Genomic DNA, 22,721 nt, shown 5'->3' with positions numbered 1-22,721 from the left:
CCCATACGTTGCACATCACACACTAAGGTGCAGACGTAAGGGCAAACAATTAGCCTGCAGTATTACTTGATTTACAGGCTGTCAATTAGGCGTCTCTATGGCAGAAGCTTTTCCTCCCCCAGTGGGACCTCTCATACGCACAGCGGCTTTCTGCACTCGACATGATCTCAGATCTTTTTTTGTGATATTATGGGGCACAATGGGTGACATCCTTAGTAATCAGCACCTGCTGCCCGTGACAACAAAGGTATACCGGCAGATGACATCTCTTGTGGTCACACACTGTGTCATGATGTGTGGATTTGATAGGAGAGAGAATAAAGGTGTGAGTCTAGACACGAGGAGGAGGAGATCTCAGTGGGAGACGGAGGAGCAGTGGCTTTCATGCCGTGCTGGAGGGTTCGTGTAAATGGCTAATGACGAACAAAGTCATCCGCTATTCTCATGTGGGATAGGAAGTCATGGGCGTTAGCTAGCACCCTTCCAGATGCACCAACGCGTGAATGTCTCCTGTTGGCAAACTGTTACAGCACCTCCCACTGTTTGCACGGATTTGGATTTCTGTGTGTGTGTGTGTGTGTGTGTGTGTGTGTGTGTGTGTGTGTGTGTGTGTGTGTGTGTGTGTGTGTGTGTGTTATCTAGGAAGCTAAATGATGTTGCCCACTCAGAAGGGTTTGTCGTGGCATTTGGACAATAAAAGTCCACATAGACCAAGTGTGTTAATTATAAAAAGATAATGCTCTGCACTTTGATTTCAGCGCTCCGCTCCATCCAGCATTGTTTCCCATACTCCTTATCTATTTCCTCTCTCGTGCACGGGCGTTCGATTAAATCCTTCATTATCATTTTCTGCTTACCTTCGAGTTGTCAGATGCAAATTGATCCTCTCTCTTTCTACACTTTTTAATCAACATCAGCCCGAAGAAAAACAATGCCTCCCACAAGGTAACAGTGCTTGTATTCGATACGTAGAAATCAATCAGTCCTGCATTACTGCAGCGTCCATTTAAGGTGGAGGAGCTGCAGTATCTGATAGCTTTGGGAGGCTATGACCCTTTTGTTATTTTATATCCCCGGGTGGGAATGAAGCAGTTTGCTCTGTTTGAGATCTAAAGGTATGCAGACACACACACACACACACACACACACACACACACACACACACACACACACACACACACACACACACACACACACACACTGTCCTTCAGCGGTTACGAGAGCTTCTAGTTGAAACGAGGACATTTCTTACTCTTCTGCATTTGTTAGAAGTTGTCAACAGAGGCAGGAGTTTTTTTTTTCCCATCTGCTTGTACTTTACATTTAAAACGTTCTAATTATGTGAAATGTTCAAACCTTTTTCTTCTCAGTTTCTAAAAGGCTGCATATACAGCTGATGAAATAAAGCCCTGACAGGTTTGTAATGTAATAGAAGAGCTTACATATGTGAAAACCTTGTTTGACCAATTGTTTTTTCTGTTATTTATTTATTTTCAATGTGTTATATGATGCTTCATGAACTACACCAGTGTTTCCTGAACAGTTTTTTTTATCTGGGGCCAACTTAAAAATGACAAACCATCGCGACACTACTCACGATCGTCCTTATCTATAAATAGTGAGAATAGGGAATTTGTGCCTTCCTGGTTGTTTTTCCTGCTATTTCCAAACATGAGACAATTTACACATGTTAATTACTTTATAAATGAGAGTAAATAAATGCATTTAAGCTGAGTTAACAGGCTCAATCTTTTAATTTCCTCTCATTAGTCAAGCCTCTCCTATTAGATGCAACGTTATAAGTAGACAATTATCAGAACGATACAAACATTCAGGCTCCCATATGTGGCTCAAAAGTCTACTGCAGATATTAATGTTAAATAAAAGACTGGAAGAAATTCTGCAATTTTTTTTTACCGCCACATAAAATCTCCTGCGACCTGCTCAGTCTTTGATTGACTGCACTACCCCATATTTAGTTTTTTTCTGGAAACTGCATTGTGCATTCCCTCTATGCTGATTCAATAGGCCGAGCAGTGTTTACTAGAGGCCCGTGTGCACGACAGTGCTTTGCTTTTTGGCTGACTGAGTTCTCTGCCATTCATTATACATATAGTTTGTGTAAATTGTGCACTGACTAACAGAACTAAGCGTCACATCTCGTATTAGCTTTTTGCAAAGGCTCTGGCTAGTTTCAGCTGCTCATGCTCGGGTTGGTGATTTGATCATCAGGCATCTTGGTCCGTGACATTTGAGAAGTTAATGGTAGACTGTTTGAAGGCCCAAGGCAAGTACAGTGTTCTCCGAGTGATGTGGACTATTAGTTCTTATTAAATAGAGAGAGAGAGAGAGAGAGAGAGAGAGAGAGAGCGAGAGAGAGAGATCTCCTAAAGTACCATTCAGACTGCAATTCTCCTGTTTTAACAAAAACACCTTTGTTGAAATCAATGGACACACACACACACACACACACACACACACATGCATACATTTGACACAGTGAGTCATTGTCCAGGAGCATACAGTAGCAAGGCATAATACAAAGGGCAGCAGGTGAAACATGCCAATTTCAGATAATACACATGGTGTTGTTATGTAGTTAACAGACTGAAGCCCACTCACATCCAGTTCACTCCCAGTCCTCCAAATGAAGTGACAAGATACGTCAATGTCTTTGTCCTGCAGCGACACACGGAAGGGTTTTCTGATCTGACGGCCGTATCTATCTCATTTGTCTGAGCCTTCCAAAACCATTACAAATCACTGTTGAAAAAATAAATCCATTGTATGATGTGACAAGGCAATGGATGAGGTTGGGTAAGTTTAGGCACCAAAACAACTTAAGCAGGGCTCGACAGTAACAGTTGCCTTGTTGCTATTGCCAACCGTTTTGAGAAATTGGCAACTAAATCTTGCCAACTACCTTTTATCATGAAGAACGGGAACCAGACAACGAGTCTTGACACCAGAGACAACATGGCAGTAAGTGTGAGACCTCTCTGCAGAGGTATCGTCAACCGAAACGTGGAGCAACGTCCTCCTCAACACGCCAAGCAACGCATCTCCACCTGACAAATAAAGGCAAGCCAAGCGCAAGTCGTTACCAATAGTAGATTTCTCACAGGTAGCACAATGTAAATAAAGAGACAAATAACTAAATCAACGTAACGCTAGCCTGTGATGAACAACTGCCAGCCACACCAGGAGAAGACGATTACTTTGTGAAGATTATTTATGTTTTGTTTTGTTGTTGGGCCAAACAGCTGTGATGTATTCACGAAGTACCACTCACTGACTGTTGAGAGCTATTACTTAAATGTCACATTTTCATTATTAAGCTGATGTTTCTTCTTTTTTTTTTGTTACTCAAAACAATCAGAATCCATATTTTTTTTGTTTTTACAACCAAATGCTGACGGCAACCTCCTCTCAAAGTCAGTGTTGATCCCTGGGTTAAGTTGAGGGGAATCTCATGGTCTGAGTTAGAAACAGTACTTTGTTAAGGTTCGGGTAATATCGTAGCAGACTTTGTTGCTCTGTATTCTCTTTTGCCTCTGATCACAGATACCATCATACCACCACCATATTTTAGTTTTTCATATCCCTCTACCAATTTCCATTTTGGCATTTTAATGGAGGATAGCACGTGTTGGCTTTTATCTGCTCAATTTGAGGTCTAGGTTACGGTATATTGTAAAATACGTCTCATCATCTCCTGAGAGACCAAAAAAACAAAAAACAGTGCAGTACATTTTCAGCACTTGTTTGGTTCATAAAGATTTTACAGTAATAACCCGTTTGTCGTGGTTAGTCAAATACTCAGTGCCGTGCGACCACCGCAGCGTGTGGAGACCGAACACGCGCCATTCAACAGCAGCGCTGCTAATTCAAGTGAATAATTCCACCACGTCTGGCCATGAGAATTATCTTCCGAGCGTGAGCAATCATTCTTTATGTGAGATGTGTCTCGGTTGTTTGACCATTATCGTGATGCACATATAAGAGATGCAGCTGTCAAGAGGCCAAATGGGGAAGCTAGGTTCAGTACTAGGTCAACCCCGACACAATTCACGGTAAAGTGACAGTGCTGTCGTCAATAGCTGCATTTCAGATGCGCATTAAGGAGAATCATTAGGGACTCAGGGTGAATGTCATATTAGGAACCCCTGTGTTCAAAAACATTGCAGTGCTGAAGTTGTTGTTATTGTTCTTGTACATGCACAGTGTCACCTTGTGTGTCTGTTATTTGAAGACAATAAAATACATTCAACTGAACAGCCAGTTAAATCCCGTTTTAGTTAAAATTCATGAAATAAGACACAAAGTAATTTTCCCGTCTCTGGTGAATGATTTTTGCCTAAAACGCCGCTCCTCCCTTATGAATCACAGACTGAGGAGCCCAGAAACTAAAGCATGCACATATTGTGGAGCACTGATGAATGCCCAGCTGCCCCATGTGTTTGCAGTTTGAATGATAGGAAATGGGGCCAGCTCTCTTTTCAATGGAGCTGTACTTCGGTTTTGATTGTTGAATAGGAAAGCGTAAACTGAAACTGTCCATGATGGTCATTGTTGAACTATTTGAACAGCAGCTATGAGAGCGTTGAGGTAATGAACGGCATCACAAAGGATGTTTTTATTCTTTCATGCATAGCAGCCTCTCTGATAAAAGCAGTGTGAAAGCGATATTTAACGAAGCACACAACAATAAGTGCTTGTTATGCTCTTCAATTGCAGTACGTCGCCTCGCCGTATCGATGGATCCGTTCATTTGAGCCCCGGAGCCTGCGAGCACCCCGACTTTTGTTCACACATTTCTGCTTTACGCTCAACATGTGTTGCCGCTATCACAATGAAACAAGGGTTTTTTGAAGATAACCAGAAAGCAATCAACATTTGGCAGCACTTGTCAAACGGCGAATGATTTATGTCCGATCGCAAGCTCCGGTTTGCCTCTCCTCCTGCCAGTCAGCGCCTGGCGTGTTGTTGTGAAGCAGAGGTGCTGCTCAGGGTTTGATTGGAGTGGCGTGGAGCTGCGGCACATGAAAAAAGAGCCAGTGTCACCTTGTCACTCTCGGGCACGCTGCCAAACTGCCGGCGGGGTGTTGGAGCGGGCATGTTGCCGAGGAGGGGTGTGTGTTGAGCGCCGTGGTGATGAATCATTGTGATTGTGCTGCTCCCCCCCCCCCCCCCGCCCCCACCCCCGTCTGTCCCACACCCCACCCTCCACCTCACCCCATCACTAACACTGTAATTATCCGCCTGTGGAGGGTGGGACATCTGCAATAACACGAGAGTTTGATCATTTGTGTGTGTGTGTGTGTGTGTGTGTGTGTGTGTGTGTGTGTGTGTGTGTGTGTGTGTGTGTGTGTGTGTGTGTGCTTAAGATGAGGGTGGGTGACTCACTGAGGAAAGGAGAACAGCGCTGGAGAGGGTAATTTAGGGTTGAATTGGTAATCCTGTTGTTCTGTGTCAGCTAGCGGCTCCATCCTTTTTATTATTGAGTCGTTTTCAGAAACAATTCACTGGTTTCTCACTCCTTGTTCGTCATAAAGTTGGCAGCAGGTGGCATTTTATCTGCCGCGTTCGTTGTGCGGTTGATCTCAAGCTCTCCCCGACCCAGAGCTCTGCCCCTTCGAGGCCCACGCCCACTCCTCCGCCCACGCCCGCACTTCCTCGGGATCCTGCAGCTGATCAGGCCGGGGTTTGTGTTGGGCACATCTGATCAGAGCCCGAGGGTCGAGTGTGAAGTCATCCCCAGTTCAAGGTCCACGCCGAAATAGACGCTCCCATGGCAGCGGGGCTGTCACAATAGCCGAAGCTCTGTGGCGGAGAGGAGAGCTGGCTGGAGGTGACCCTGAGGGACTCGGGGTGTTGTTGGCTAAACACGTGCTCCGTTGCAGCGATGGCTGCCGGCCATCGGGAGTGATAGTGATGGCTTCTGATGGTCGATCATCCAGCAGCTCTGGCCTTAAAATGGAGCGTTGCATATTCTGTGGTGTTAAACAACCGCACAGATTTATGAAGATACCCGAGAATATTTACAGACAGTTTTGATAAAATGCTGGGCACTTCTTGACAGGTGGATTATGTAAACATATACGTTAGGTTTTGTACATTTTTTGCCGCATGTTGAATGATGCCTTTGGCATCACATTCTTACACTACAGACAAGCTACACAAGAAGGATGTCACTGGGATTATATGATGTGTTCTCTTACAACAAATATAACTATTACAAATACAACTATCTATATTTACTTGATAACTATAACTCTAATAATTGGCATTTATTTAATATATTTACTGGTTCCATCTCCCAAATTTGAGAATTGTTTGAGTTTCTCTATGTTTTATCATTGTAGGCTGAATATTTGGGGGTTTTGGACTTTGGTTTGAACAAATAAGCAAGAGACTGATTAGTTAAAGATTATTATAAAAAATAATCTGAATGAAGACGATATTTGCCATCAGATTCCAATAGTCCAGCAGGACGTCTGGGAGAACTATAGTCCCCCACTGCCAAGCAGTCTGTTGTTGGGTTTGACTTTTTATATGATATGAAATGCTGTTTCACCTCTGAGGCTCAAACTCTCTGTTGTCTGCTGTAATCAACAACAAACCACCAACTCTACGTGTCCCGTAACTCCGTCTATCTTTAGATTGTGTTTGAGAAACAATACGTGGGACTGAAACTTTCAACGCTCTTTTTCTTCTGGTGGTCGAGCCTCAGCAAGGTCACTGAACTGCAGCGCTAATGATCACCTGAGGGTGCTGGCTCTCCTCCGGAGACGGGGAAACCCCCAATCAGCCCACCCAGCCCGCCCAGCGCGGCCTGTGCATGTAGGACCTGGGGCGAGAGTCGTGTGCGCTAGCATGTATGCCGGTCGCACGTATGTGTGTTTGCTTACATTAGGTTTATTCATGGGGAATGCATGTTTGTCAACATGTGTGTTGTCTGAGTGCATGTGATGTGAAGGATCCCTTGTGGATCGTCATGGTGCTGAGGTCTAGTTAAGGCAGCTGTGCTATCTGTCTCTCCCCCCCCCCCCGAATCCTGTGAAATGAGACAATACGAGAGACCAGCCGACATCTCATTTGAAGACTAATTAGGTTATTCGGAGGGCGTGCATTGCTTTAATGGTTTAATATGTGCTCTTTGAGATGATGAATATTGAGTCACATTTATTCTGCACGGGTGAGTGAAAATACATAGTGTTAATGTGTGTGTGTGTGTGTGTGTGTGTGTATGTGTGTGTGTGTGTGTGTGTGTGTGTGTGTGTGTGTGTGTGTGTGTGTGTGTGTGTGTGTGTGTGTGTGTGTGTGTGTTAAATGTTCCATTCAGATCCTGGTAGAGGCAATCTAAATATCTCAGCTTTAACAATTATCAGAATATAATTGGCTGGAAGGACTTCATTTTACAATGAGCATTGTTTGCTGACACAGTTAGTTGATTTCTCAAAGACAAAAAAGGAAAATGAAAGTGAAATCTGTTTAGACTGCAGAGGCAGAAACATCTGTAAGTGTGAAGATGAGATAAAAAATAAATACAAATCTGTCTTTTTGTCTCTCCTCTCTAACCCCCTCACGTGACAAGGTTAAGCGAAGGTCATACATTTAAGGCAGCTGTAATGTGATGGCCGACTCGGATCTGTGACGCGCTGTGTTAATGTGTGGGCCGTTAAATAAGCAGCCGCATGAGGGGAGATGACATGCAATACATTTTATCCCCGCTCAGCTTGCCCCTCTGCCGCTAACTTTCTCATCTCTGGAGGTTTGGCACAAGAACGGGCCTCGTGTTGACATATAGAGAAAGATGGAGAGAGCATAAAACAAACAGAGATAGAGCCGGTGAGGGAGGAACTCCCAAATGGGCCCAAGGGTAGCAGGAGAGAAGGCGGATCCTTCACACGACCTCCATGTAAACCCAGTGGTGCTACCTGGAGCACAAACATTGGCATGGCATCCAGAGGATATAGAAATTCATTCATGTCAGCCATCATCATTTATGACAGCTCATGGATTGGTTATTCCTCTTCAGCTGAGGTGGTATACTCAACCATGAGAGAACATTCTGCTCAAGACAAAAGGGAGGAAAAAGACGCAGAATAAAGAAACAGGAGAGGGAGTCGGACAGTGATAACTTCATTCTATAACCTTCTCTGTTAAGCCATCAGTCTTTCTGACTCGTGTAATTAGCACACAAAGCACAGGGATGGAAAGCGCTAGCATCAATTGGTCCCTGTGAGACCCTGGTCTCATCCTACAAATAAGATATTGCCGCATAGACAGTATTTTACTGAAAGCAAAGAATAGATTGGTCTCCTGGCAGACACAGCATATATTTCATCCAGGCTATGTCTGCGGCTCAGAGCCTTGTTGGTATTAGTACGCCTAAAAGTTGTTGGGAGCGTGCAGTCCTCATGGGAATACTTTCACAATATCAATCACTTCAAACACACACACACACACACACACACACACACACACACACACACACACACACACACACACACACACATGCCACCACGAGACACAAAACACAGGAAACAGGTTGGCGGCAGCGAGAGGAAATGACACGGCGACTGACTCTTTTTTTTTCTTTCTATAGTTTTTATAATCGGGTAAATCCGAGCCAAATCTGTTCTGTTAATGAGGGAAATGAGTGGGATACTGCACGGAGGCCTCCCGCTGCCACCTTAAGGAGCAGGCAGCTCCACACAGGACACTACACCCATCCTCCATGATATCACCCCCACGGGCGCGGGGGCCAGACGGGTGGAGTAATTGAATAACTAACAGCAGATCAGATATTTGGCTGACTCCAGCTCATTGGATAGACAGGAATGCTTAGGCAGCGCGGCCTGACAGGCAGGCGGACAGCGGACTGTATGGAAGCTCGCTGGAGAAAACCAGAGCTGGAGACGGGAGCTGACGGCGGGTTGTACTTGTAGACTATGCCACAGCACAGATAGTATAAGAGCAGCGGATAAGGCAAGAGGCGGGAAATCTCGCAAGGGGCCGATTTACCACCGTTTCTGAGTTCTTCTTATCATGTAGCTTAATGACTTTAATGACTTGTAGAAACATTCTGAAAGCAGTTTAAAGGCTTCGGGAATCAAGGGAAAGCTTTTTCGAGGTCAGGGAGTATTTTATTTTATTTTTGGGCGGGGGGGGAGCCAAAGTCTGCACAGTGTGTGGAGTCCACACAGGACTGTGACTGCACCACTGCATCCCAGCTCTTTGTCTTTGTTCCTGTGAAAAGGACAGGAAGTGTGGTGGCAGTGTGGAGGAAATAGTTTACTTATTCATCAGGTTTTCAAGTTCTAGCGGACGCAAGGTTTCTCAGGGATGATAAATGGCATCCGAAGGCCCAGGTGGATGGGGGAAAGAGAGGAGGTAAATAATGGAACAGCCTGACAAACAAAGGAGGCTCCATGATGCATTGTCTGAATGTGAAACAAAGCCACAGGTGTGTGTGTGTGTGTGTGTGTGTGTGTGTGTGTGTGTGTGTGTGGGTGCGTGTGTGTGAGCAGGACTGATGGTTGCTGAAACCTTGTCTCTCCATCGCCGCCAAGCCCCTGCAGGACGGTTTAGGTGGCTTTTGAAGTGAGCCTTGCAGCAGCACCTCTGTGAAGTGAAGCCCGTGCATTTGGGCAGGGATAGAAAATAGAATAAATAAATATATAAAGGAAGGAGCGTCCCCCCCTTCAGAGTGGAAATGTACCTATAATGCAGCAGGAGGAGGTGGACAGGAAAGCTATTAAGGCTGGGCAAGGGCCTAGGGTCCACTCAGGTTTTACACCCCTATTCAGGGCTGCACCGTACGTATTCCTGATACACTCTCTCTCTCTCTCTCTCTCTCTCTCTCTCTCACACACACACACATACACACACACACACACACACAAACACACCCTCTCAACCTCCTGTTCCAGCTCCGTTCCGTCTGAACTCTTTCTCAGCGCTGAGCTGAGCAGACTCAAGGAAACGGTTCATTTAAATGTACATAATTTGCTCTCGGAGGCTCACTCTTGGTCTCACTGTTCCCCTGCGGCGCCACGGAGAAACAGCCCAGGAGAGACAGACAGAGAGAAAAGATTTTATCCTGGAGGAATCCAGTGGCCTGGACAGAAACACAGGCTGGTAAAAGCCAGGCAGAGTGAGAGCTTCAGGTACACTGGGCATTTATCCCCTGGAGACTTTGATGCCAATACATGTTTCCATCTAGTCTCGCCACCAGATTCCTCCTACTGGAAAAAGCCCAAACAAAACCCTGTGCATTAACTACTCAGAGGTGTAAAGAAATACTGAAAAATATCAGCATCTAAAATATGTCTGCAGTTTTTGTAATTAATTTTTAGGGCAAGTGGGATCAATACAGTAGCGCTTTATGAAGCAATTGGTGAACAGAAAAATAATAATACATATTTAATATAAATAATTGATGAATGCATTCAAGCTAAAAGGAAAAAATGGCTGGTTTTCAGCCTCTAAAATATGATTATTTTTCCTGCTTTTCTGCACTTCCCTAAATAGCCAGTCGAGGCTGGCCCCAAAAGCGAGTCCATCCCATTACAGCATCATGTTGAAATGCCCAACGTCACTGCAGAAGTAAACATGTTTACAGCCTGGTACCAAAATAAAAATCAGTTTTGGTCAGTTTTGGGGAGTGAATGTTTGCAAAACTCACCCGTTAACATTATACAAGCGTACATGTCTACTTGAGGCCGTGGTGGCTTTGAGTACCAGGTCACTAGCTGTCTCCCCTGCTGCGTCACTGCATCTGCTCCACCGACAATACACCCATTTTTAGTCTGGCAGTCGTCACTGCCAACATGGTAACAGCCAGAGCCAGAGCCACCCACATTGAGCTTCACATTGGATCTCCAGAAACTTGTGTGTGACGTCACATTTCATATCGTCTATGGCAGTGGTTCTCAAATGGGTGTGAGATTAAAAAATATATATTTAAAATGAGCACCAATTCATTTTTTTTAAATAGTTATTTTATAAATATTCAATAAAATATAAGTGTAAGTTCATAAACAAAATGTTATATATTCTATATTCAATCAGACACTGATGGCACAGCGCTGTGTATTTCATGTTTTCAACCAAAGATGGTTTATGCTGGTTAGGGGGTGGCTGAAAAATTAAAAGTAATGAAAAAAGGTGGAGAACCACTAGTCTATAAACTAAACATCTTTGGGGTTTGTTGAGGAATTGACTTTGGACCTTTAGAAACCAGAATGGTCATTTTTCCCAATTTCCTGACGTTTAATAAACAGAATGATGAATTGATTAAGTGAGAAAATAATCTGAAACAGAATCGTTGCAATACACCTTTGTGAATGTATATGTCGCACACACAAATACAAATATAAAAAAAATGGAACTAAGTAATACAGTTGAAGAGGTCGAAAGGAGGAAGACAGGAAGAGTGGAATTGGAAGAGCGTGAGAAGAGATTTGGCCTTTGTCAAAGTCAACACTTGGCCTTTTGCGGATCAGACGGTGATTGCGTTGACCGTGTTGCACAAGCCAGAGTGAGGCACGCACGCCGCGTCTCTCACATCAGTCATCTGTTTGCTTGCTTCCGTGTGTGAGGGTTTTCATAACCTCTGGATTTCTACAGGCTCAGTCTTTACACTTACACTGACTGCATTAGCGCGATGAGTGGCGGAGCCTCAAGCGTTTGTCTGTTCTTCAAGAACAAAGCAAACAAATCCTCATAATTGATTCTGTTTGGACTGAGTCAACTCATATCAAATCACGGGTAAACAACGAGGGGGATTTGAGGGATTAAAGACGTGCTTTTTGTACATCTTGTCAGCATGACTTTCTGTCATTGTGATCGGGGATGAATCATCCAACAATACAAGCGAAACCGTGGCCAACTAAACTTGAGGAAATGGACCACAATGCAAGTGTGTTTGACTCGAGCCGAGTTCCCTCGACACAACTTGCTGTCTTGTAATCGGGACTCTTGAGAGCGTAGTGGTTTTCACACTCCGTGTCTGACCCGTGACAAAGGGGCGTCCCGGCAATACTAGCTCCTTCCTCTGGAATCCTCAGCGGGGTCTCCGAACTACCTTCAGTGAGACGGGACTTGTTGATGTTGTCAGCACACTTGTTCACAGAACAGCCTGCTCAAGCGCCGATGTGCAACACTGAGCCAACGTGGATTTCCCTCTGATCTGGCAGTTTTGTCTGGGAGCGCCAAAAAAATAATTCTGGGAGCAGAAACTGTTGTGTCGTGTGAAATAAGTATTAAATAGAGACGCTACAGGTGAATAGAGGAACAAAACAACGAACGAACAGATATCTTCATGACGTTTTCCTCAGTTGATTACTCTCTTGAAGTCAATTATTTCTAGTATTACAAGTGTTATGTAAAGTTTTAATTTGCTAATGTCTATATCTTATCAAATATGCTCATTTGCATACATTTACAGAACAGAAATCTGAACATCGAAGCCATGCAGGTTCCAAATACTCGTCTTATTTTGTTGACACATGAGAGTCAAAGGTTTTTACAGAAGGGATTTTCCTCAGAGTATGTAGAAAAACTCATTTGAGAAAACGACCTTTCAAATTAACCTATTGTAAATATCACTACATTTTGCAAAACACACCCGGGGAACCTCTGCTGTTGATTACTTATATAAAATGGCCGAATGTCTAATTTGGATGCTGTCATTCCACGACTCTGAAAGAAGACATTATGGAAATCAAAATAGCCCAAACTCTCAAAAATTGACCAGCACATGGAAAAAAAAACTATGTTTATGCCTGCAGTATCTCGCCTTAAGACCCAAGGAAGACAGGGCGGTAAATAAATGTGTTCATAAGTGAAAAGGTTCAAGAGTTAATGTGCTGGTTCACTGCCCACAACTTTGCAAGCTACGGCTGAAATAAAACATAAAGCTGGAGCTGGAAAAAACACCCTCCTGTGCTGTCAAACATTCACACTTCTCTCCCCTGAGCGGAAATAAATAAATTATATATATATCTATATATATATAGATATATATATCTATATATATCTATAGATATCTATATATATATAGATATATATATAGATATCTATAGATATATATATACACACCCTGTTTGGACAAGTAAAAGGGTGCTATTTAAACAGAAAACCCTCTATGATCTTGTTTTATAGCTCCATTTATTCCACCTCTATATTCAGACAGAGCCTCTCTTCTCTTCTTTGCAACACGCTATAGCTGCAAGAAACTCTTAACGTGCTGTCTGTGCAAACTCATCACCTCCTGAGGCAGCTTGATGATAATTGAGTGAATTAGACTTTTCATATAAAGCACGGAGAGGTAAATGCCGTCTGAATCACAGAGCAGCAACTATAGCTAGATAGAAACTGGTCCGCTCTACATTCATCATCTGTCTTAGATACCAATTAAGACATGGAGATGAGATATTTATAACATGCCATATGTCAAATATAAATAAACCCTGAATGCAGAGTAAGGTGTGTTCTGATGTCATCGAGTTGTCTGTCCATCTCATGAACGCGATACCTCTGGCAAGCCTGCGGGTCATTTTTTTTCTTCAAATTTGGCACAAACATCCACTTTCTCTTCAAGGTTGATCTGATTAGAGTTTGGTGGTAAAAGGAAGCTGTGACCTCATAAAACAGATTTTTGGCTGCAACCCAAGAAATCATAACTAATTATTTCACACAGTAGGATAATATGATAAAAAATTTAGAAGTGAGGACATTTTGGACGATGTAAACTGCAACGTGACTGGTTAATAGAGGCATACAGCCGATAGGAGCTGTTTAATAACTAAGTAATAGCATGACTTCGTCCATTACATTTGAGGCTATTTACATTCCTTTTTTGCTCATGTTTAAGATCCCATACTCAGTATCATCACAAAGAGGACAGTGCAAAAGCAGTGAACCTGTTCTACCTACAGATAGGTTTGTGTCCAGGGACCGACAGTATTCTACTGTAAAAGACGCTCGGCCAATTAATGAAGATTCATTACCTCAGTTTGTAGCTTTAGCTCCACACATCTGAGAAACATTTGCTTGCATTAAAAATGTTTAAGAGGCATTACTTAGGCAACCAGATGTTGTGGATGTGTAAATAAGTCTCACAGTTTGTTATAAGTAAATATGCAATAAGCAATTTGGAGTACAAAAACAACTCTCTCATGGTAAAGCCTATTTGTTAATTTACACGCCTGTGTAAATTAAGATGATGAGTATTTTCTCGTCTTATTAAGTTATGAACTTCAGTGCAAAATGAGCAGAACAAATTCAAATGAGATTATAGAGAAAAAATATACACTGACTATGTTTACATGCATGGACCCAGAATAATCAGAATAAGGCAATATTTTGATTTAACTACTGCGGTATTCCCATAAAAATTATTCTTATCAATTCATGTATTCTGAGACATTTTAGTTATTATTTGATGAGTTAGTAATATATGATGAATAACCTACTGTTCAACATTTGACTATTGTCTCATAGATTTTTCATTGGTGTTTGAAGATCATGACACTGACGGCAGTTTCCTAGAACTGACTCCCGCCTCTCATTAATGAGGAAAAATGTGATGCAATCTCTATTTCATATATATGGCAATGGCATATGACAGATTTTGGGCTGTGCTGAACATTTGGCAGGAGGAGAAGGCGCATGACGGAGATCGTGCACAATTGTCAGTTATCTAGAGCTTGCTATCGGTGCTTGATATCTTTAAGTATCTATCGAAATAACCCAGTACCCAGTAGTAGCATAACTTCTCCAGTCAAACCACGAAGCGATTTGTACCCAGATCTAGAAAAAAACAACTATTCATAATACTTTGATTTAATGTGACCAGAGATTGGCCCACTCCCTCCGCAGCTACAACCCGTACACCCAGGATCGCCTGCCTGCACAGGGCTCCGAACACAGAGTTGTCTGAGCCCGCGGCTAGCAGCTAACGGTGCTAAAAACAGCAACAGTTCTGATAGAGCGAGCCGTCATATCCAGGGGGGAACCAGACGGAAACCGTTCTAGCAGGCCACTGAGGACTCAGCTTGGCTCATCCACTGAGCTGCTGGTGAATGATGGATTTAACGTGTTAGTACATCAGTGTATCATGCATGCAAGGCACTAATCCTGTCCGTTACCGAGTGCCGGCTAATGGTGAGAAATTCCGATTATTGATGGGGCCCATTTTTTTGGGCCGATTATTACTCTACCATGCTTTCGACTGTAAATTGTATCGGTCCCCAAAACATCCTAACTTTATTGATGCTGAAATTGCAAACACAAATTGAGTGTATTAATTAACCCAAACCTAAACACAACTGCAAATGAATTCCCAAAACAGAGGTTCGATCTTTTAAAACTTGCCTTTATGCTATCAAATTATAAAAGTGATATCTCTTAAAATATGCTGAACTTGACTTAACATTTGTAACTGCTGGCAAGTGCAAGGTTTTTTGCCAACTAGTAATAGTAATTTATTACATTTCCATAATAATTAGGAACACACAGCCAGAAAGCACCAGAAAAGCACTGGCTGGCAAGTGTGACTTCAAAGTACAGGAGGAAAAATAATTAATCATAGTAATTTCCATTTTTATTTACAACAGATCCTTTTTATTTAACACTCAAAAAAGAAAAATACAGATCTTTTTTCCAGTATTTAAAATGGTGTATGATCGCTTGGAGCCAAAATGTTCATGCATTCCATACATTTGGCTGAAATTACAAATATTGCAATTATAAATTATTTGAACACTATTGAATGAAAAAAAAGATGAAGATGAAATTCATAGTGCCTGCTTGTTATTCAGAGAATTTTAGAGAATCTATTTATGAGGAAAAATGTTTGGAAAATGTATGCAGGAAAAATACTTCTACATGTAATGTATGTAATCTGTGGGTGAAACCATGCGATATGGTCATAAGACTGCAGACTGACCACAGAGACCCCAAATGTTTTGTTAAATAGTGTCAACATCCTTCCAACTGCTTTCTTCCACACTTTCTTCTAAGTTTGGTGTCTCTGACTCATATTTTCCCCATGATAACGGTCATGTCAGAGTCTATTTAAATCACATGTGTCATTTCCTGACATAAACATGTATCAAAGAGAGCATCCGAATATTTAATGTCAAATCAAATATTCAGATCGTAAAATCTGATTTCACACCGGACAGATCTAGGCCCAGGTTACCAACTAGATGGAAATAGATGGTCGGCTGTGGCGAGCCCTAACAGGAACATCTGAAAATAAAGAGTGTTATTTTCACTTTTTTTCCTTTTTTGTCACTACGGAAAAGATTTTTCCAGCATCTTTTTATAGCGCACGCCTGTATGTATTCATACCAGAAACTGCAGGCTCAATTAGCTGTAGCAAATAAGCTGGCCTTTGGCTGAAGCACTCCAGTCCTTGCCAAACTTTGCTGGCTGTCATGGCAACGGGTGACACTCTGACATTTTCAGTCGGGTGCGTTTATCACCTCACACCCTCGCTGCTATGTGTGCCTCTGACATTTTGGAAGGGACGTCGCTGGCGCCGGGCACAGAAGCAGCTCTGCTGCTGGCGCTGGTGGCGTCCATAGGTGTTTTGTTAATGAACAGAATGTATTGTATGTCTGGATGCTCATGTACATGTCTGTACGATCAATGTTGACGTGAGTTGTCCCCGCCGGCGCCGATATCTCACTGAAGCTGTTGCATCTCGTCTTCACGAGGGAAGTGTTGAGTTTAAAAAAAAAAACAGATCCAAACAAGTAGTTGTACCATGTAGGTTGTCCATTATAGAAAGATTATGAATAACTCAGCCGCTTTTGCATGATTCATCTTATCTCATATTGGATGCGTGTGTGAAAAAAAACTCTATTCTATTAATGTGTGTGTGTGTGTGTGTGTGTGTGTGTGTGTGTGTGTGTGTGTGTGTGTGTGTGTGTGTGTGTGTGTGTGTGTACAGACCTTGTACTTAAGCCTCCAGCCCAGTAATTGAAAATTGAATAGAACAGTAAAGTTGTTGGCTCATGGCTCATGGCCTAATTTGGCAGATGGCTCACTGAATCTCTCCGTGGAACCATTCCCATAAGTGTGAGTGTGTGTGTGTGCGTGTGTGTGTGTGTGTGTGTGCATGTATTTCTGCTTGTGTAACCCCTCAGAGACGAAGACTCCTCAAAGCGTCCTCTTAACGACTCAAGTTTGCATCAGGATGGGAGGTTGTGCGCCAGGTACAGGTGGGTGGTAGTGCTGTTGGTTTAGTTGGTCTGTCCTCCCCCGTGGTCTCCTTCACCTTGCAGGGGCTCGTTGCCTCATCTGTTTATTTGAAAGGTTGTCTTATTCCCAACTAATCATCGGTGTGATGCATTCAGTTAAGGAGACGTCATCTCAGCTTCTATTTCAGTATCCAAGTACCGCGGTAGTCAGAGGCCAAAGAAATGTTGGTGATAGACGGATGTTTCCAACAGACATTGTTGGCCAATACTTTCACCATTCACCTTCGTTTCCTCTCCGAAATGGGGCTTGTCTATCACCTGTATGCTCATCTGACTCCTTGTTTTTCTTCTTGTCCACACTTTTCTAGAGAACGTGCTTATTAAGAGGGGGGGAGAGAGAGAGAGAGAGAGTGAGAGAGAGAGACTCTGTGTCATTTAAACACGTGGTATTAGAAAAGAATAATGAAATTGTCATGCCAAGCCTCCCCCACCACCACCACCTTTTAATTGGCACGTCTCCAGAGCAGACACTACAGACAATTGATCTCTTACAGCACACGACGAAGGGGAGGTGTGAGGCGCATGTGGCTCTGCGCGCGTGATAGCGAGCCGGCGCTCGTGCACATGCACCCGTGCAGACGGCTGCATGCCTTTCACTGGAGCCTAAAAAGGTTATTTTCACCCCCAATCTATTGATTCATTCGTTTCCACTCGTATCGTGCGAGCGCTCACGTCTCAGTGTGCTCATCGTGGGGCCTCCCCGCATTTCTTCGGCAAACTTCTGCTGTTCGGGAGCAGGTTGTGTGTGAGCGTCTCCCAGCGCGCCTCGCGGCGAATGCTCCACACTGACACGTGTCTGTATGTGTTAATCACAGATGTCTATTTCTCCTCCTCTCCGGCCTCCCCCAAGACCTCCCATGGCTCTCTGCCTGTCTCCCTGCCCGGAGCGAGCGCTGCACAGGTGACGCAAGGCGGCGTGACTAGCATGCCACACATCCATCAGACTGCGAGGAGCAGCGGGAGAGAGCAAAGCCAGCTAAATTTGGGTAGTTATTACTCAGTGCAAGCAGACTGCTCAAAGTTATGCAAGAATCTGTCGGCTTTTGTGTTTCCTCAGAAGTTTGGCATGATTACCTCAGACGTCCTGGATACGTTCTGTGCGTTATTCACAATATCTTCATTTGCCAGCTAAGGAGACTACTTCTCTTACCTGTCAATATTTATTTTGTATGCATGCTAATGTCTGAAACACACCATGTAATGGTGTATCCTGGTTGAGTGGGAGTAATGCGGAGGGTAATATCTCCTCTTTGACATCTGGCTTCTGCAATTCTGACCTTATCCACCTCGCCGCGGCGGCGTGGGCCCTGCAGCTCTGTCTGATGTCCGCTCACGTACGCGCCACTGCACTCCACGCACACGTGCACGCACACATGCACACATACAGATTTGCTGCAATTAGAGTCACAACTTACTGCCTCCCACGATTCGAACCAATAAGGTCATTTTGTAGATGAAGAAAACAAATACTTCCATTCCTGCAAGTTTTCCATTTCGAATGCACTCCACAACCCTGTATCTTCCTTTAAACCAAACAGTAAATCAGATCTATTTTATACTGTATTCACTGTCCTCAACTCTCTCCATCGAGTACATTGCTGTTGTTTCCTCCGATTCAGAGCCTTTTATTTACCATTTGTATGAGAAAAGAATTGACGTGAAGCAAGCAAAGTCATGGCTGTTGTTTCAGATGATGGAATACATCTAGTTATCAAAATGACGGAACAATAAGTGACTGCAGCACCTACTACTGTGTAAAAACCGAAAGAGTGTTTTTACATATTTCTGGTGCTCATTCTGCACAATCGTTTACACATTTGGCTGCTCTTTGACTACAAAGATGTTTGTTTGTCTTGGCTACATAATTGAATACCATTAATGTAGCAAGCTCTGCTTCACAGCCAAGAAATGCTTTGATCTTTGTTTAAAGTGTGTCAGTTTTTTAGCCCTATTAGTAGTTTGTTCTTCTTTGGGGTGTGTGCAAAGCACTAGGGAGGCAGCGCTTTAAAAGGTCACTAATGCACTCAGCCTGCTGAAGGGAGAAAAAAAGCATGTTGGATGTTTGTTTGTGCTTTTTTATCTCTCTTTACAGTGAGTTCTCTGGAGATGCGGCACTACAGCATGTAAGGATGTCGCGGCGTTTTCCACTGTGAGGGAGGAGGAGACGGAGAATGTGAAACAACATTTACCGCATTGCATCCTGTCGGTTTCTGCCTGCGGCGTGTCAGGGCCGACGCAGGCCGTGATCGCACATTTACAAAGAATGGAAGTACAAGGGGTTTAGAGCGCAAGACAGCGGTTGTGGCGAGAGAAAAAAAAGTACAGAGGTCAGAGGTGTCTGAAGTTCTGTGCGTTAACTTTCAATTCTGTTGTGGCCAGGACCACGTTGATGCAGTGTGAAACAAGTGTATAGAAGGCAGTGGAGCGGCGGGGTCACACGGTCCGAGGTGCAAATAGGAGTTTCGGGCGCTGAGCTCGGGCCGCCTCCCCGCCGGCTCAGGGAGTGACTGCAGAGTACACCTGGCCTGGCAGCTTCAGACCATCCGGGGACAACTGGGAAAGGCCTTCTCCTCAGACGCAAGCCGAACTGACAAAGGGAATCATGTGCGATCGTGGGAGCAAACAGAGCGAGGTTGACACTGTTAATGTGCGACTGCACTATCATGCAGAGGTGTCTGTGTGTGTCCGTTTGTGCTTGTGCGTGTTCATATAGGAGAGGCTCTGGGGCGGCAGAAGCAGGCCGGTCTGCTAACAGCTGTCTGCTTCCCTAACCTTTGTGTGTGTCATACCAGGTTAAAGGCAGGGCACGGTGAGGAGAAGAGAAAATCTGGGAAATAGAGAAAGTGAGAGGGAAAAGGTCAGACTTGAACATAGAAAGAAAAGGATGGTGCTCGAGTGTCCGAGTTATAAAGTCATCAATGTAGATGGAACACACAGTCTGGCTGCCAACATTTTCTGCCAACACGGACATCTTTAACAGAGGGTTGAAACCTTGCCATTAAATATGCTTCATAAAATTAAATATAGCCATCAAGATCACATTAATCAACACCTTGATTTAATCAGTGTAACAAATGAGGATTCAGAGGATTTTTATCTCACACCTTATTTGATTAAACGTTACAAACATGACAAGGCATGCAGTGCGTTAGAATGATTACAGAGAAAATATTGAGCAGAAAATTTCGATTTTGGAAACTAGATCATCATTTTGCATATGATGACAGGTGTAGAGTGGATGCACATGGGTCCAGTTTCTCATGAGGATCTGCAGGTGACAAAAATATCCAGAAGTTTGTTTTTTGATGATCAGCAATCACTTTTTTTCTGAGTTTGGTGGCTTTGAGGAGAATACATTGATTGTATGTTTCTAACTTTGTCAAATCACAATAGTTTTCCAAATCCCTGTTGATTTTATATATTATACTTTCACTTCAACACGCCGTAAAAGGGGCAAGCCTTAGCTTTTCCACCCGGGTGTCTTACTTCCATCACTGCCGATCGGAGATGGAGTATAGATAGATAAATACCCGTGACTGCTGCAGTCATTTGTCTCGTGAAAGAGATGCCGATTGTAAGCTTTCCTACTGTAGACAAAAGCCAGATGTTAGTGGGTTAATGGGAAAGGGTCTATACTGACAAGAGAATCAATGTAATGCATGAAAAAGTAGCGTCAACTTATGAATATTGTGTAAGACTGGGTCAGCATTGAGGCTAATAGACATCTCCTCTCTGCACACACTCCAGAGTTATGGTTTCTGGTTATTTTTGGCACACACACTCTATTATTCTTCATTCTAAGAGCCGAGCTGCGACAATGCGAGACCCACTTTCTTTCATGAGCCAGTTGCCCCCTTTTGCAAGACGGATGCTTTTTTGTTGTTGTCAAAAGACAAACATGAACACAAAATCAATTTTCCTTTTGCCCCTTTACTTCTTTCACCATCTGCCTTTTGCAAGAAGCTCTGAAAAGCTTCAAGTCCATTTGTGTTGAGGAGCAGCCGCTTCTCACGTCTGTGTCAAGCAGAACATTTCAAACAAAATCTGACCTGATGTCAAACACTAAAGCGCAGCTGGTGGAAACTTGATCCCGGCGATGGGTCCTGTTTTTAGGAATAACGTCTTCAGAATGACTGTGGAAACGATTTAGTGCCATCAAACAAGACGTTCTCATCCCCACCAGTGTGCATTAGCTTGTTATATGTGCTCGAGGGAAACGGATGAAATGATACAGAGAGGGGTGACTGGCTCCCTTAATGGCAAAGTAGTGCGGACCAGCATAGCAGCCAGTGTCACATCCCATTCCTGCCAGATCTGAAGAATGTCCAGTCCTTGACACTTGTCCAATCCAAGCTAGCTCAAGCTTTCTCCTCCAGCTTCACGCCGGCTAATCTCTCCTGACACCTCACACAGCCCCGACAGGGAATCACTCTACCCTGAAAACAATCCAGATCCCCTCCCTCTCCGCTATAAACCGGCAACCAGCCCACCCTCTCCTTCTGTCTGTCTTCCTTATTTTTCTCTTTACCCTCTCCCTGCCTATCTATCTATCTATTCCTTCCCCATTACTTCTCTCCGTGGCCTACTCTTTCTCTCGTGTCTCCATCTGTCTTTGTCAAACCATATTCCGCTTCTCTTCTATCTCGCTCAATCTTTCCTCCCTCTGTCTTTCCTCCTCCGTCCACACTTCCTCGCCGGGTATATCATGCCTCTGTTGATGAGAATCTGTGAAAAGGCGGCGTGATTGCCGATTGAGGAATAGCCTGCATTTCCTTAAGGACTCATCAGCATTCAAGAACAGCATTTTACTCCACTGTAGGATGTTGCTAAAGTTGGAGGGTCTTTATCTCCGAGCGCACCTTTACAGATGGAGAGAAGCTCCACAGGATCCCGTGAGGAGCGTAAACACAGACATCTCTCCCTCGGCACCCATCTCCCTAAATATACTTTCGTTTTTGGAGAGAAAAGAGAGGTGAGGGACTTGCAGATCTCTTTTTTAAATGTTTGCAGAAAATTCTCAATTTAAACCGAACAAGAAACACATTGTCAGTCATGTTGTTTGCACTGTAGTTCGTTAGTCTCTCAGAGCAAATGAGACCCTTTACAGATCGCTCTCCCCTTAATTAGCGTATTTAGGATACAAGAATTCTCGTGAGACAAGTCACTCAAAAAATCCCATTTATTATTTAAATGTATTCAACAATTCCAAAAGATAAGATAGACAAACATGTCATAGATTTCATTTACAAGCTGTTTGTTCTTCTCGTCATATCTATAGCGGCTCCCCACCCTACAGAGCACAATCTCATTGGCTGCTGAGGAAAATATCTGTCATTGGCTGTAGCACAGAATATAACTCAGAAAAAGAACAATGGCACACGGCACATGCTAGAATGCAGACGCTCACTGGTTTACACATACCACACACACACACACACA

Source organism: Taurulus bubalis, assembly GCF_910589615.1.
Source record: "Taurulus bubalis genome assembly, chromosome: 17".
Classification (NCBI taxonomy): domain Eukaryota; kingdom Metazoa; phylum Chordata; class Actinopteri; order Perciformes; family Cottidae; genus Taurulus; species Taurulus bubalis.
The sequence above is the reverse complement of the archived record's forward strand: the minus strand, read 5'-3'. Positions refer to the sequence as shown.